Below are 17,310 nucleotides of genomic sequence, written 5' to 3'. Positions count from 1 at the left end.
ATGAATAAAATACAAATTTGTTTCTTGTAAAATTTGATAAAAGGGGCCGTGGTCAGATCGCGTTATTAATAACCCACATAAATCTGCGTGGATACGGTACTGTACGATGTGAAGTGGACTCTCGCTGAGAGCTACCAGCGAAACATTTCCACCGAAGATGAGGAAACTCGATATTGATGGCGATTTTTACTACCGGAGGCGGCAGTTTATCGTTAATATTCATCAGACGATTCTGAAACGGCAACTTTTCCTGATTTATGCAGGAGTTACGTGGAACGGGGAAAATGACTGACGGATTTTAGTGTTTTACTCCTAAATAAGTTATTTTGGTTCATTATTTTTTATCTTTATTGCTGATATCTTGAATTTAATTGGTTTATCATTTTACTCAGGTTTCGTATCAAGATTTTATGGTAATTCTTTTATCGGGGGACAAATTACCGGTCGTTATAGAGGGAACATAATTTCAATTAATCTCGTTTGTAATCGAACCACTCAAAACCAAAATTGAGGAGAAAACAGAAAAAAATTAAAAATTAAATTTGAGAGAAGCAATATTAATAAGTTGGATTCTTAAAAAATCAAAATACAGAATAAAACCTGAAATGCCTCCGAATGTTAATCTCGGCTGCGGCGGTACGAAATGTAACCACCCCATCCTCTAAGATTGGTTTTTATCCCCGCCTGTGATAAATATTAATACCCTCCTTTCTGCATGTCACCGTCCACCCAACTCTCATTCAACCCCCGAATTTTACCTAAGACTCTTATACTAAAATCCCAGCATTATTTATTAGTTTTTTTCATCCCTAAGCCGACCTATATTCCATTGTACTAACTTAGCCCCATTTTGATGTAAATTCCTCAACCCAGATCCCCACAAAAGAACTGCAAAGGTTCCGTACCTGCTCTAGATTTTTTGCCAGGTTCATTAAGCTTCCTTCATTAAAATGCGGTTAGATTTACATATTTTTAACCCCGTGGACGTATATGAGCTATTTACAGGGTGATTTGGTAATGAGACTTTTTCGTTTTGTTTTGTTACGTTTATTACAAGCGTCCTAAGTGATTATTAAGTGTTTGAGAAAAAAATGCTCTAATGATAGCGTTGCAACATCAGATCACACATCAACACCTCTGACACACAAACCCAGCTGCCCCCAGGTTGGAAATATTAAAATATCCGTATAATATTTAATAACATGCCTGTAGACTCTGTTAAAATATAATGCGGTGCTTTACCAGATAATAAGCGGCCAGTTGTAAATCAATGAATGTGTCCGGGAGCGCCAGAAGTACCAAACTGAGGGAAGAAAATATTTCTTCGAGTTTATCGAAAATCTGGTGGAGAAACTCGGCGACACGGTCAAAAAATTCCGAGTTTCTCCAATGTCAATAAGACTGTTGAATCGAATTCTTTTAATTTTCATGGTGTTAGTTCTGGTGGCTCCTCCCCCGCACGTTTCGGAACCGCTGATCTCGCCGCCGTTCATTAAGTGCTATTAGTTCCAACGTAAGTTAAGTGTTAAAATTGTTCTCCAGAAAAGTAGTAATTGATGGGATTGTTCTTAGATCGATGAGGGGCTATTATAACACCGCACGGGGTAATTTGAACCCCACCATTACGTCTCTCCTCGTAAAATTCAAACCATCCGCCAATAAACTCCCCAATTAAAATTGCAACGCAATCGTTTATGAAAAATTTCAACAATTCCAAGAAAAAGCACACATCGTTAAAAAGCAATAGTTTACTTTCTATTCGAGGGAACATCTGCCCCTACACCCAATTTACTCTTTCTCTCGTTATTTACCTCGAAATTTCTTCGTGCATCTGGCCGCGCACCATCAGCGTTATGAATGCGTAAGTGTATCTCGATTGTCGAAAAAATAAAACGAATATTACGAATCGGAGAGGGTTCAGCTGTCGGCGGCAAGGGGCGGGGAACACCCGCACAGAAGGATGAAGTGTTTGGGCACATGTTGGATATCTGCGAATCTTGTGTTTGTTTGTAAATAAAAGGGTTGATAGGCCCAAGATGGAGAGAGAGGAAGGTGACAGTGATGAATCGCGAGCATGGGAACAACGACCCCGATTTTGGCGAAAATTACAAATAAGATCGTTTAGTCGTAATTAAGAGGAGTTTTTTAGAATTTCTAAAAGGATGACCGAATCTGCGTACTTTGCCGGTAAAAGCAAAAAAGGTAAAATTATTTAGTGATTAAACCCGCTCTCGAAAATAATTAAAATCGTCCGCAATGAATCGCCGACCTATTAAACTCGAAATTAATGCCGTAAACGAAAATTCCTGCGTTAAAAATCGCTTTTAAATCAAGATTCATTGCGTGCACTTTATCATGAATTACGTCCAGCGGCGTCCGGTATCTTTAATAACCCTCCTGGGGTCTAATCTGTCAAGAAAAACATACAAACCCTTCGTTCTAATTAAAATCCGACGCGATTAAGCCACAAAAATGAAAATTCACAGTTTGATACATAGAGCCGGTTTGGCCGCGCCGGGACCTTCGTCCACCCTTCACCGGATAGGGTTTCAGTGTTTACAGTGTCCTTGTAACAAAAGCACAATGCTTTTGGCAAAAATTTATTTACACTCGAGCGGCGACAAAAGTAGCCGAAAATTCCTGTGAAGCGTGAAGGGTTGCGCAAAGGGTTACGGTCAAGTGGTTAATGGTATTTGCAGATTTCGAGAGGGCTCCGTCTACGTCTACATTTCTTTGTGGCCATTAATTACCCACCCTCGCAGGCATTTTCGGCGATTTAAAATAACGATTACAATAAATTCATCATTTATAATGCGTAGGCCTGAGGATCCTCGCCGATGTGAAAAATTATCCGAACCCTTCGTGGAGTTATCACAGCAGCTTGCATCATTACAATGGTACAAGTGTGTCCCATCCACCCACGCCGTTATCACTGCTGGGTCACATACAAACAGACCTTGAACAGATGCAGAAATGAATGAAACGCTATATTTTTGGTCAAAACACAGATGTTCGACCAGGTACCAAAGGGTGTTAAGCAGATGCGACTTTTCCTTTCACAATCGCGGTTTTCGACGTGCACCATCGCAGTGATTTACTATGCGACCGAATGATTATCGCGAACACGCCTCCGACGCCCAAAGCGCCGCCGACCGTTTAAAACAAACATCACTGTTCTTACTTGTTATTTTAATATCTCGTTTCGAATCGCCTCTGGTCACCCTTTTGCTGCGACCGGTGAATAATGCGAGCTTTATCTACACATTCGTCTGTTTGGATTTTATTAAACATTTGATTCCACGAATGCCGTCTTCGTCTCAACACCAACAAAACCGCGAGAGAAACAAAGACGACGATGATGGCATGCCACAGATATTAATGGCTATTTCTTCGCATAAGCCGTTTGATTAAGAAATTAATTTTTTTAGTGCTTGTTTTGGTGAGGTATCGAAAATGGTTCGTGTTGGTTTTAAAGTCACGATTCTCAGAAGTTTTGTTCGTTTTGGACACCACTGCGGGCCCCGCCAAACTGAGAAGAACACGAAATTGATATCATATCCCCAATGAAATAATTGTGAAATCTTATCGTGGCATTACACATTTAAACAAGCACTGGTAAAGTTGTTACCTACATAAAAACGGTAATTAAAATCTCATCTTTATAATGGGACTTTTTGCGTCTTTAACACCACTTAAAATTCAAAACGTGAAAAAATTTTGATCCGCAATTTTCAATTAATATAACCTGAAATGATAAACCTGAAACAACGGAAGCAGTTGGTATAAACTAGTAGATCTGGCGATAAAAAATGATAATGGTGACAACCTAAAATAAAATGTTATCTGAAATTAATTAAAGCAAACATATGTGACATCAGTAATAATGAGCTAACCATCAAAAATGATGATCTCATAAAAATGATAAATTTGAGTGTACAATTATCTAAATTTGGAACCAGTTTTGGTGGTTATTTTTGTGATTTTCGATGTACTGAAAAAACCTCCAAAGGCGCCTTTATTTATGTGGCAATTTCGAAAACAGGTTTAATTAAAAAGTGTAAAATTAACGAAATTAGATGAAGAAAAATTTGTGTCCGTCAATGTCATCCTATTATCGCTACATCTGCTTCTAATTCTTTTCGTTTGACTACCACAGTAGCTCAGGCCGTCACAAAACGCAAGAAAAACAAGTTTTAATTAATTATGCGTCGTTGATGAATGTCAACGATTTCTTTACGATCCTTGCATGTAAATTGATCAGTACTCGATTATCACAAAAGTCCGAATTTCGTCGGGTCATTTCCAGGCTAACGCCCCCGACAACTCCAAAAACAGCCACCGCCTGGAATTTAAGTGTATTTACCGAAACAATTAATTTGGATCTGGTAGACAAACAGCACTGACGTGTTAATTTCAGAAGTGTGTGGTCGAGGTAAATTGTTTGATTTTTCCATTTGGTTGGATGAAGAAGATTGCGTTTGTGCTAGCCGCAAGTCCTAATCTTCCCTCTAAGTACTTCCGCAAAGATGTTTTGCCGGCTCGTTACAGATTTTATCGATGCAATCGTCCGAATTCTAGCATCTATTCAGAATTTCGGTTCAGTTTATTGGTGTTTTTAATGTAATGTATCTTGTATCTTTTGACCTATTTGCGAGGCCATCTGCGCCCCACTTATTAAAGTATTGCGTTGCATCACCTGCTCTTCTAACCCGAAAGTGCGCCAAATGCGCGTGCCAAAAAAAAAAAGACATGGAAGATCGTAAATTCAACACTTCTGGGCAATTTTTTACAACGCTTAATGTGTGAATAAATAAACCATTTCGGAAAAAACTGCGCAGATAAGAACCTGAAACCGCATCATTTCAAAATTATATTATTTCCTCAATTTGTTTTCAATTAAGTGGACGCGAAAAATAACATCCCCCGGATGCATGTCGAAATTTGACAGATCCACCCCCGACAATTACACGCACATTGCGGCACTCTCACGGCTTTAACCCCCGATAATTGATCGAGAAATTACCGATTATTTTACAGCAGATGCGCCGGAAATGACAAAAATTAAAACCAACAAACACCCTCTGCTGAAAATTGACAAATTTAGACAAATTTATGGAAAATAGGGGCAAGTTGGATCAAAATGTCATTCGCTTTAAATTGTTGCTTTGAGATAACCGGCACGCCTACCAACATAAATGAAAATTCCAAAGCTAATCATTTTTCCTAGTTTTTCTTTACATTTCAATTGCGTTAATTGTTTCCGCTCGTTTTAATTACACGTTTAATCCTTTTAATTCCTTTAGATCAAGTTTTTGTGTTTTTGATATTTAATTAGTAGCATTTACGACAAAGTTCCAATGGAAATAATTGCACGACTGCAGTCTAATTTATATTTAATTTTATCTCCGCGAAAGTCGCTTGATAATAAATTTAACAATTCAACTTTCATTTATTGGTGGTTCCTGCAGAGACGTCTTAAACTCTATAAATTTCAGTTTGGTTGTTTTACAATGGAGGAGGAATCCGCCCCTTGTCAGCCATCATTTTCGGAAATTCCGGTGGAGTCCGGTTAAAAGCTCCCGGATTAATCCTCCTAAATATATCGAGTTTAGTGAAGACCGGCGTCCCTAAGCAGATTATGTCATGATTTCGATATTAAGTTCATGATGAGCCTAATATTGGTCCATTGTTATGTGACAGTTACAACTTAAGAAGCTTAAAGTAGTGACGAACGTGCGCTCCTGAGAGTCGTTTTTTCAGCTCGTGGGAACGTGTGGTTGTTGCGACGACGACAACGTCGTGTTTTTCCATGTTAATTATAGTAAAAACGAGCCACAGCGTCATTAATCAGGTAGACGGTCGGCCAATTACTGACACTTTGCGAAAGACTCGTGGTTGGCATTCCGTAGTGGACGGACGGTGAGGGCGCCCGCATCATCATCGCAGCTCGTGTTCAAGAAGTTTAACAGCACGAGGCCGGATAGATGAGACCGGATAGATCAAGACAAGAGAAGTCCAGCGGGGCACTGGTGCGGCCTTGACGACACCACGACATGGGCGACTCGTCTGAGGGATGAAAAACCACCATTTGGCCGAATAGAATTATTTTCATGTGCTTTGGAGTGGAACTGTAGGGAGATTTTAATGCTCGAAATTTGCATGTAATAACAGTTCTTTCGATCAGGTGGTCTGTAGCCACACAGTCTAAACCGTCATAATTTTTTGATTTTTCTAATGGTTATTGGCGCTTCCTTCTTTTATGGATTCGAAGAAAATGAAAAAAGCCACCGGACGTAAACGGTGTTTTTTGTATATTTGCATAACCTTGGCCAGTTTCGTGGTCGTTTAGATGGTAATGCAACCACTGTAAAATTCGACAATGTCAAATCAGCACTTACATAATTCACCTGAAAATTACAGGCTCAATCTAAATTTTAATTGAAACGGTGCAACAAATAGTCTCCTCCCTGACAGTTAATTTTATTGGAAAAAATTCTTACAATAATGGAGGCAGCTGCAAACATCGATATTATGAAAAATTTCCCTCATTTGTGCTACAGCACTTACTGCACTTAACGTGCTGAACGAAAGTTTATTTTACTACCTTAAACACGGCTTATAAAACTTAAATAGACCACGATTGAATATTTATTAAGTATAAATAAAAATGCTTAATTTATGTATTTCTGCCCAAGCTCTAATTAAAATTTATAATATGCTTATCTCCCAGTTTTTACGTCGCGTGAATATAAACAAAAATGTTGTAAATTTTTCTGAATTGTCTTTGACAACATGGAAAAATCTGCATAATCTTGGGAGGCTAAAGTTGTAAGGTGGAATTAATTAATGAAGTTTAGAAAAATTAAATTAAATATGAATAATTAAAACAAACAAAGTTACCAGACGTGCTTCATTTTGACAGGTTTCACAAGTAGAAAAGATAAAAATTTAAAATAACTGAAATAAGTTACGATTGATATTTCACTATCATCACATCACAAATTGTCCACAGGAGGCACATCACATAAATAACGCCATAAAACCTGAATATTTACGACTGAGTATTTTTTAGTAAATTTGTAGAATTTGAATCATAAGACTATAAACGTAAAACTTAGAAACTAAAATATTACCTGTCTGGAATACCAGAAACTGGCTATTAAAATATCCCAATCGTCTTCGCGCAAAACCAGTGAAACATTTGCGCTAATAAGAGCGACAACCAGATTTAGTTTTTCTGCTCGGTTGCAACTTTGTATCAATTTAGTAAATTGAAGTCTTCCTCCGCCACTGGCGTTGTTCCAGGTAGAGCTGCATCTGCCCCGTTTACACACGTACAGCAGGTACCCTCATGATCGAACGTCCGTCCACTAATCAGAACTAGGTTTTATATGTCGTCTTCGACGCCTGCACTAGGTTACTATGCTCTTATGTCTGCGGGTCGGTCTCGTCACCGTTTACCATTACGAGTTTGCTTTTTTCTGTACACGCGTGCACTCGCGCTGAAAAACTTGTTTTCATAATCACGTCTTGCATCCTGAAAATTGCAGCGCGGCTATTACCAATCCCACATGGTCCAAACATAAAAATCTCTATTAAAGCAATTTAATAGTTGATGCAAAAGACTTCACCTGCTTCCACTAGATAATTCTAATTGACCGACTCGGTGCAAAAACTATTCATCACGACGTATTATTAGCAAATTAACGAACGTGGGTGTTTTTTTTTCTCTTTACATGTTTACATCGCTCAGTGATTTCGATGCGAGATGAAGAGATTAAAATCCGACGTTGGGTTGTTTGGCGTTCACAAAGACAGTTTCTATTTTCTACAAAAATCCATTCATATCGCATTCGACGTTTCAACCCTTTCAGAAATGACATCTTTGCTATTGTTGCGGTCAGTTGTATTGTCGAAAAGACTAATAGTAGGAGCGACCCTCACTATTCATTGAAATCTCTCAAAATTCATAATAATCGCCGATTTCCGCTCCGATGTCTTTTTTACTCGCATTATTCGAAAGCATGAAGAAATTTCACGGGAAAAACTCCAACAAGTGAGTTAGGACATGTGTTTGATTTAGGGGGAAATAACGGTTAGATAAAATGCGTCACCCTAGAGCGGGTGTGCACTACTCGAAATGAATAACGGTCAATCAAAATGTGGTGGTGTAGGCTCGGATTGCGTGCCACCCCTTGTGTGATTTTGCAACTTGTTAAAGGAGGGGGCGCAGGTCTGCACACATGCATACCTGCAGATAACGGACACTGATACTCCTGCAAATAAACAAACCAATTCCTCTTTGCAGGCTGTGCTCGTTTAATTTGTAGATAATGAAGTGAAAATATCAACGCACTACACAGAAATTAACGACATCGTAAATAAGTTATCTCTTAAAACGCATTTTTACATTGTTTCAAACAAACAATTAAGTGTGAAAACCAGTTTGAGGAGGAATGAAATGTTTTAACATTAAAAGCAAAAATTTTAAAGACTCTCCGCAATTTAAAAAGTCATTTAGATAGGAGAACTGCAGAACTCGTTCGTTTTACCTTTGGCGCCTCCCAAATCAATATCTGTAGTCATTTCTCCAATTACCACTTCGTCCATATTCATAATGCGGTAACAAAGCACGTTCATAACTCGGCTAGTCCGATTAATTCCGCTCCAAGTGGCAATTTTTCCATCGCATAATGATAATAATTAAAAGAAGTCGTAAAGTTTCCGCCGAGCCAAGATTAACAACCGTTTCCATTAAATAGCCTTCCAACTCGCTCCTTGACGTACATCACCGATTCGTTATACTTCTGTGGTGTTATTGTTTATGTTGAAATCAATCCCACGCCTCACGCGCGAAATAAAACTCATTCTCACGCTCGACCATTAACTCCATTTCCACCAAAAACACAAAAGCCGATATGGCACCTTTTCATTTATTCCATGGTTCGCACGACCCATCACCTGTCTTATGACCAACGTAATTATACAGGAAGTATCAAAGGACAACGCACAGGACCGTAGCGAATAGATTTCGGTCAGTGATACATATCCGGGGGTACGTTTTTTAACCCCCCGACAACGAATGTAATCAAACATAAATCTAAACAAGCGTCAGAAAAAGAAGCAAGGAAATTAGACGGACAAGCGTGTCTAAACATCGGACAGAAGCATTAGGTAGTCGCGAAGAAAAAATATAGAGTCGGATTTAATGAGAAATCTGATACTGCGAGATTATTACGGACGTCTATGATGACTTTTGACGCGCGTGGGTGAGCCTACATAAATCGTACCAAGACTCAGAAGCACAGACTATTTTTTATTATACAATTAACACTCTTTATTAAAATTTTTGCGTCGGCTCTATAAATCCTCGTCTTAGCTCCCTTTCTGTTAGTCAACACCGAGAATGTGGAAATCTCTAAAATATAGCCGCGTTTCTCCTAAAACCATCACCGCGCCAACAATACCATTTTGATTCATAACCTAATCAAAATTCCTCCACTTTATAACTCGTTAGCCCAAATTCCCTTTAATTAGAGGAACCGTACGGTTCCATCCCGCTTTCACCAAATTTTCGAATTAATTTCTAATATTTAATGAAGCGCGCGTGACTTGAAATCTTCCCACGCTATGTCAAGAAGGGTAGCTACTGTCCCTTCAACCCTTCCTTTGACTCTCTCAGCTCACGTTTCTTTTATTACTCTCTGTGATCGTTTTGGTTTTTATAGCCCGCGGTTGGCCAGTCCACCCTCGCTTTTCACCTGTTGAACGCATTTGCAATTCAAATAACGCGACCGCAATGTGTTGTACGTAACGTACGAACGTATGTCTTGCGTATTGTTGGAATCTACCAGTATCTGTCAGATCAGAATAACTCATCCGGAGTCGCCCACGGATGGTAAGCGGACACCGGACTTTCGGCTCCGGTGTTGTGACATCTGTCACGAAATCTTTGTTTTCTTATCGGGACATGAATTTAATTGATTTGAAATGGGGCTTCTTAATCAGGTGGAAACGATGAATGGAGGAAAAGTTAGAAATGGGCTGTTTTCTTGGAAAACTAGATGCGGTCTTCAATTATGTGGTGCTTTATTACAATTATTATTAAAACGAAAGTAACGAGCATTTAATTTAAAAAAACCTGAGGCACCGGCTTTTTAGGCACTGAACGTAAGTCGATTTCTATACCTACGGCTACAGCTGTCGTGTAAAAATTATATCTTTATTTGTAGTTTTCAAAATTCGAAAATGTCAATTTGTGGTGTATGCGATTTATTTCATCAGATTTGGAGTCTGAATAAAAGTTCCAAGAAGTAGATCCCTATGAAGACTTTTTCTATTGTTGTCGCACCCCTTTAAAAGTGCATTTATTTGAAATAAAATCTTAAAATTTTGTGGAAAATCCGCTTGCTTGCTTGTAGAAATTTCCAAAATATAAAATTATTAAAAGTAGAAGACTGATTTTAAAAATTAAAAATAAAAAAAAAAATTGAAATTTTAAAACAGTTATTAATTGGGTTATAACATTGAAATTTTTAAACTTGCTTATTGGTTCTTCCAAAATATAAAATTATTGAAAAAAGGAGACAAATTTTACAAATTTTTATTTCCTAGAATAACTAAAATTTTAGCATTTGTAAACACTTGTAAATTAATTATCGATAGAACTATAATCTTGCAATTTGTGGACTTTAACATTAATTTTTACCACTATTATTGAAAATGTAAAACCGATTTAAAAAAAAATTATACTTGCAATATTTAATCAGAGTTCTCATTTTGAATTATTTTACCATTTTTTTTAATTAATTGAGCCAAAATCTTAGAATAAGTGGAAAATAGTGCCTCAATGTCTTTGTTTGTTTGAATTGCTCAAATACTGAATTATTAAAAGTAAGAGACAAATTTTAGATTTTTTTTGAGAAGCAAAATTTTGAAATTTTTTTAAAAGGTTTTTGCAAATTTGTTATTACTTAGACTTTTATTTGTCTACCCCAATTTTAATTGTTAGGTCTACCAAATTGCAAGCTTTTTCAAATAGCAAAACAGATTCAATTTTCTTTTATTCAGAATAAGCCTAATTTTAATTTTTAATTAATTTTTAATTTAATTTTAACCAAATTGCACACAGTAATGTAATTTTTTTTTAATTTCTTTAAAACGTTGCCTAAAACTTGTTTATTGGAATTGGCAAAATGAAAGTAGGAGACAAATTATACATTTTTTCCTTCCAAGACGCAAAATTTGAAATTTTTTTAAACGCTTTTATAAATTAGTTATTAACTGGTTTATAATGTTAGAATTTGTAGAAAATGCTGCTTATTGAATTGTCCAAAATTTTGAATTATTGATAGAAAAAAACAAATTTTTATTTCGTAAAATTAACCAAAATTCTTATATATCAGTTATTAATTGGACTTTTTCCTTGAAATTCTTGGAAATTTTTACCTCAATTTTGATTGTCAGATCTGCCAAATTACCATCTGCCAAATAATTAAAAGTTTTCCAAATAGTAAAACAGATTTTGAAATTTCTTATTTAGAGTAAACCGGAGGAAACACAATTTTAATTTTTAATAAAAGTATCAATTTTTTTAATTATTATTATTAGGTCTAAAACCTGAAATTTCAGAAAAATACTGACTAAAACGTGTTTATTGGAATTGGTAAAATACATAGTTATTTGTTTCACTAGGCTAGAAAATGGTCTTTTGGAAATGCAAGGAAAGTATTGAAATCCGAGCCCGGAGGGCGAGGATTTCAATTTCCGAGTATTTCCAAAACATTTTCTAGCCGTGTCAAACACGAAATTTTGTGCGCCGACAATTATTAATAGTTATTTATTTTGACTTTGGTTTGAATTTGAAACGTCATTCCCTCATTTAGGGGAATTTCATCAGGCTGGGAAATAGAGGTTGGTAGCACCCCATTCAAATCAAACGATTGCAAAATAATTTAAATTCAAATGTGTTTCAGCAAATTTTTGTGGTATCTTTACTTAATTAATTTACCTTTATTATTTTCGAAGGTCATTGGCCTCCAAATCGGCACACAAATTGACACAATTGACATTTATGCAGCGATGCCAACTTGCAAAATAAAACCAACTATACGAAATGTCACGTTTGACTGCCTAGACATTCAAAAGGTGATTTTCTTGCCGCAAATGAGTATCACAAATGTCATGAAAAGTGACGGAGGCGCACAAAAATTATTGAAAGTAGGAGCCAAATATAGAATTTTTTTCTTTGAAGAAGCAAAATTTTAAAATTTCAGAAAGGCTTTTATAAATCAGTTATTATTTGAATTATAATTTTGAAGTTTGTGGAAAATACTGCCTAAAACATGCTTATTGATTCTTCCAAAATATAGAATTTTTGAAAGAAACGAAAATTTTTATTTCTTAAAACAATTATTAATTAGACTTTTACCTTGAAATGGAGATTTCTTCTTCAATTTTGATTGTTAGTCTTGCTAAATTACAAACTTTTCAAATAGTAAAACAGATTCTAAAAATTGTGTAAGTACCATTTTTATTTCTAATGAAAGTACCAACATTGTTTAAACTTTTATTAATTTGGCTAAAACCTTAACATTTTTCAAAAATACTGTCGAAAACTTGTTTATTGCAATTGTGAAAATACAACATTTTTCAAAATAGAAGACAGAATGTTTTTTCTTTAAATAATGCAAAATTTAAAGAATTGGAAAAAGCGTTTGTAAATCGGTTATTAATTGGGTTATCTGAAAATAATGCTTAAAATTTGCTTCTTTTATTATTGAATGAGCTACAGAGATGTTAGAATTTTTCATCCATTCAAGAAATTTTTAAAAATGTTAAAAAATAGTTTCGAACGTCAGATATTTATCGGACTTTTGTTTATTTACAAATTTTTCGGACTATAAAACTAAGAACTATTTTGTAATTGACGAAAATGAATAAATAAGTTTCTGAATAAAAAACCTGTGATTTCGACTCCAAAAGTCTGTTTACATTTTTATTTCTTGGGCCTGATTTTGTATTCCAGGTGTGAAATCGCGGCTTATTTAAATTTAAGATTGTTTCACCGAAGTCTGTGAAACCTGACTCGAGCCACTGACACTTAACTTCTCAATCTCGTCGTTTATGCCACGTTGGACTCAATTAAAAGAAAATATCCGTCGTTATAAATCAGCAATTTATGAATTTGTATTTAGTACCCCTTCGCCAGCGAAAGTCGCTTTACCGCCAGTCATAAAAAATTCTCGTCTTTCCCTGTTGCGTGCCCATAACGATGCGTAATAACACCGAACTTAAGAAAAAAAAATAAACGAGGGTTGTCCGCAATTAAAATTTGCTCCCATCGTACTTAACGCTCGCCCATGGTAATACCAAAGCGATTATCGCGTTCGATCACGAAGGATCTTACTTTAATCCTGCTGTGAATGCCGTTCTTCGACCCGCTTTATTATTAATTACTGAACGAAGTTGACTAATTCCCTTTTTATTGTGGTCGAATCGTAATGAGAGAAATAAAGGCGGTAATACGCTTTCCTTGTACGTATCGCCGCAAAAATGCAGAAGAGATTTTTGCTTAAGTGTGAACGTTCGCGCTTGACCATTGCGATAAATGGGACGAGTCTGATCGTACAAAGACGTGCAATTTTTTCGAAACTTTTCGTATCGACGTTAAGCTGGGAAATTATAAATCGTGGCGGTCGTCGATGAAAACCATTTGTCACGTTTAGTGGCCGTGTTAAGGCAATTCCTGCGGCGAAGACGGACTTGTTAACAATTATTTTATGGGTTTTATCGCTTATAGGACATTACCGAAGTGTATGTTCTCAAGATCCGATACGCTTAGATGACGCGGGAATTTATGAGTGCATCGGTGGCTACTCCATATTAAGAAAACGAGAATCACGGACGACATTCATAAATTTATACCAACGAGAAATAATGAGCCACCAAAGCTCTCTTTTACAGATTACGGGGACAGTGATGGGACGACGATAAAATTCGAGATTTACTTGAATAATCTTAGAAATACGGCTGGGAAATTGGAAATGGGCGCAGCTGCGTCACACGATTTAAACAAAACTTTTTATTACACCATTTCTAACAGGACCATTTTCATGGGCGAGGCCGATGCAAAATTGAGCAACACATCTCTTCGTTACTTTGTTAAAACCCTAAAAATTTACTGCAGTAAGACAAAGAGTGCTTTAAGTAATGGTTTCTTCTTTAAATAACTGCCACTACAAATTTATTTTCCGCATCAGCTTTCGGTTCTTTGTAGGTGGCTTTTTTAATATAGCTTAACTCGGACTTAAGTCAAAGATCAACCATCAATTCTCCACTCATCACTGTCCGCGGCACCAGTTTAACATTCTTCAACCATTCAACCCGACAATGATATGATTGATAACATCACTGCAGATGTAAATTAAAAGCGCGCCGCTGTCACTCTTGTATATTTTGTTTACTTCTAACAATACGAAGAGAAACATTGTTTGGGGTTGAATTCTTTAAAATTCGTGGCGTGTTCCAATTGCACGCACGTTCTATTTCTTCATTCCGGATGAGTTCTTGAGGGCCACCTCGTACGAAATCGCCTGGAGGAGGTCTCCTTGGAACGGACCTCCAGCAGAACGTCTCATGTTTATTGAGTGCTCCCGTCGTTGCTTACGTATTTTAAAATGCCCATAAAATCGAAAAGAAGGTTGGCATAATTGCAATAATCAGATTGAGTATTTATAGTTTCTCATGCGACGAGAGCTTTGTAATTTTCTAGAAAGTTCCATTATGCTAATGATCCCTGGAAAAGTGAAAAATCGACACTTTAACGTATCAATTACATAAATATGCGTTTAAACGGTTGGGTGTTGAAACCGGAGACTTCAACGCGAGATCGAGCGAGGAAACAACATATTTCCTAGTGTCGAAGTTTGCTTGTCTCGCAAATGCGCCGAATATAGTCGTCTCAAAGAGGTGCCGTAATTGACGGCCGTCATCCTCGTGGAAATGTCATTATCCCGGTTTTAATACGACGAGAATTTTGTTGTTATTACACGACGTAAAAATAATTGGACAGCGAATGTTTAATTGCGACCGAAAGCCGAAGAAAGAGCTTACGTAATATGGTCGAGTGTTTTATTTCGTTTAATAATCGCGATTGGCACACCTGCCGCTCCAATATTCAGAAATATAGGCAGATGCAGCGACGGTTGTGATGTGTTTTACCAATGCTTTCGTGGAATTTCCGGTTTGAAAGAGAGCAGAATTATGTCAACTAGTCGAAAATTCCAATTGCGCTGAATTTTCAGAAACAGCGCCATCATCAATTAGAATCGAAAACGATTTAAACAAACGGAGAAATTGTCATGTTGTTTGAAATTTATGAGCATATTAATGACTAGCTATGCGATGGTAATCTCCTTATCTGTGAGTTCTCACTGTTGGAATATGATTGATCGAATTGAATTTCATTTCATTTTTTATGGGAGTTGAGCGCATAGATTAGCTATTGCTAAACGATACAAGAAATGCTAGTGTAAATCAAATGATAGTCATCTTGATTAAAAATTATAAACAAATTAGTTTTTAAACAAAGAAGACCATAAATTTTAAATATCTTTTTTATAAAATGCCTTTTTATGTAATCCTCATGTTTAAAAATGATAATCATCTTGAAGTTTAACGCAGAGGCCTTCAGATTTTAAGATTAAAAGAATCAAGATAAGGATTGTCCGTGCCAAACTGTAACAGCCAGTGCAGGCAGAAAATCAATTAAATTTTACATTGTTGTCGTTTTCTTCTTTTACCAACAGTAATTAAAACGGGTCATCAAGCAGGAAGAGGCCCAGCTTCTAGTTTTAACCACGGAAGGCTCAAAACTTTGATTTCATGTGAAAAGTAATAAAAGAAGAAATCATCATTTTTCAGCCAAACAATCATCATTATCCCCCGCCATCGATCAAGTAGCCCCGAAATCAGGAGAACCACTGTAGCAACCGCCCCCCTTTGTTTAATTATCAGTAGTGTGCTTGATATTTTTTCTCACCTACCCTTTATAATTAGGTAAATGATAGCACGCCTTCGCTAATTATGGTTCAAAGAGACTGGATTGTGCCGACACCCTTCATTTCGAGGGGCACCGTAGAGAATTCAGCTTGAAATTCACTTCGGTTGGGTGGCTTTGATGTAACTAATTAACCGTGCTACTAGCCAATTTGCTATTTTTTCCTGAGGTGCGAGCTATTAATTTTTTATTAATCCGCACCCGGAGACTCGAACGTCAGATCGAGACACGAACACCGTGGCCGGATGCCACCCTTCAATAACATCTATAACTTTCATTAGGATTAATTGTGTTAAAAATAGCGACATTTCCATACCGGTTGGTTGGAAGAGACGCGAAAAAAGCGGACATGCACAAAAACTTGCAAGAGACTAGAAGCATCCGATTCATAACTACTGCACCGGATTTCATTCAGTTTGTCCAGCAGCGTGGATGGCAATTAATGGTCGTGTGAAAGAGACCGGAATGTTTTAACACCTACGTCGGAGTAATTGCAGTAATCAGTCGGTGGTATATCTTGAGAGCTCGGAGCCGCTTCTCGAACAATATTGATAGGTACTGATATATCGCTCCTATTAATCAAAAGAAAATTGCTAAGGCTGCACGTGACGGACCGACCAACTGCCGTAATTATTGTTGACCCTACTACTGAAGCAGCCTCGAAAAAATTACCGACAAGAAATTACTTCCAGCGTTTACAAATTTTTATTGAGCTCACTACGACTATTGCTATAATTCTTCCGCTAAAAGCACCGACCGCGCAGCTTTACCACATTACTACAAGAAGATGAAAGCAAAAAGCGGATTCTAACAAGCGAACGCGGACTTTTTGTGTCAATGAAAATGCAAGACTTTGGAATTTGGTGTGGCCTCCGTCTTCGTCGTGCTCATGTGTTCACACGAAATCGAATTAAGCAAAATTACCGACCGATTTCCGATCCCCTATCGGCGTAATCAAAGCCCAGACTGGCGACACGGACAAATATAAATGCTAATGAAGTCACAGTTGGGTTTTACATGACATCGGAATCGCATTCGCACTTGAAACGGCACTCAAATTAGCATCAGATCCGTAATAAGTTATAATCCCAACGTTGATTTCAATTTTACAAGCTCGATCCTCTTCTAAAACGCTCAAATTATTGCATGACCCGTTACACCGTCAACGTACGTCTTTATGACTTAATTCGCGTCTTTGCCGAAATCCAAGCGTGGACTAATTAGTTGAAGCGATTGATGGCGGCGCGGAG

Source organism: Gnatocerus cornutus, chromosome 8 (genome assembly GCF_029298725.1).
Source record: "Gnatocerus cornutus isolate USDA-ARS CGAHR chromosome 8, icGnaCorn1.1, whole genome shotgun sequence".
Lineage (NCBI taxonomy): Eukaryota > Metazoa > Arthropoda > Insecta > Coleoptera > Tenebrionidae > Gnatocerus > Gnatocerus cornutus.
Note: the sequence above shows the minus strand (reverse complement) of the source record.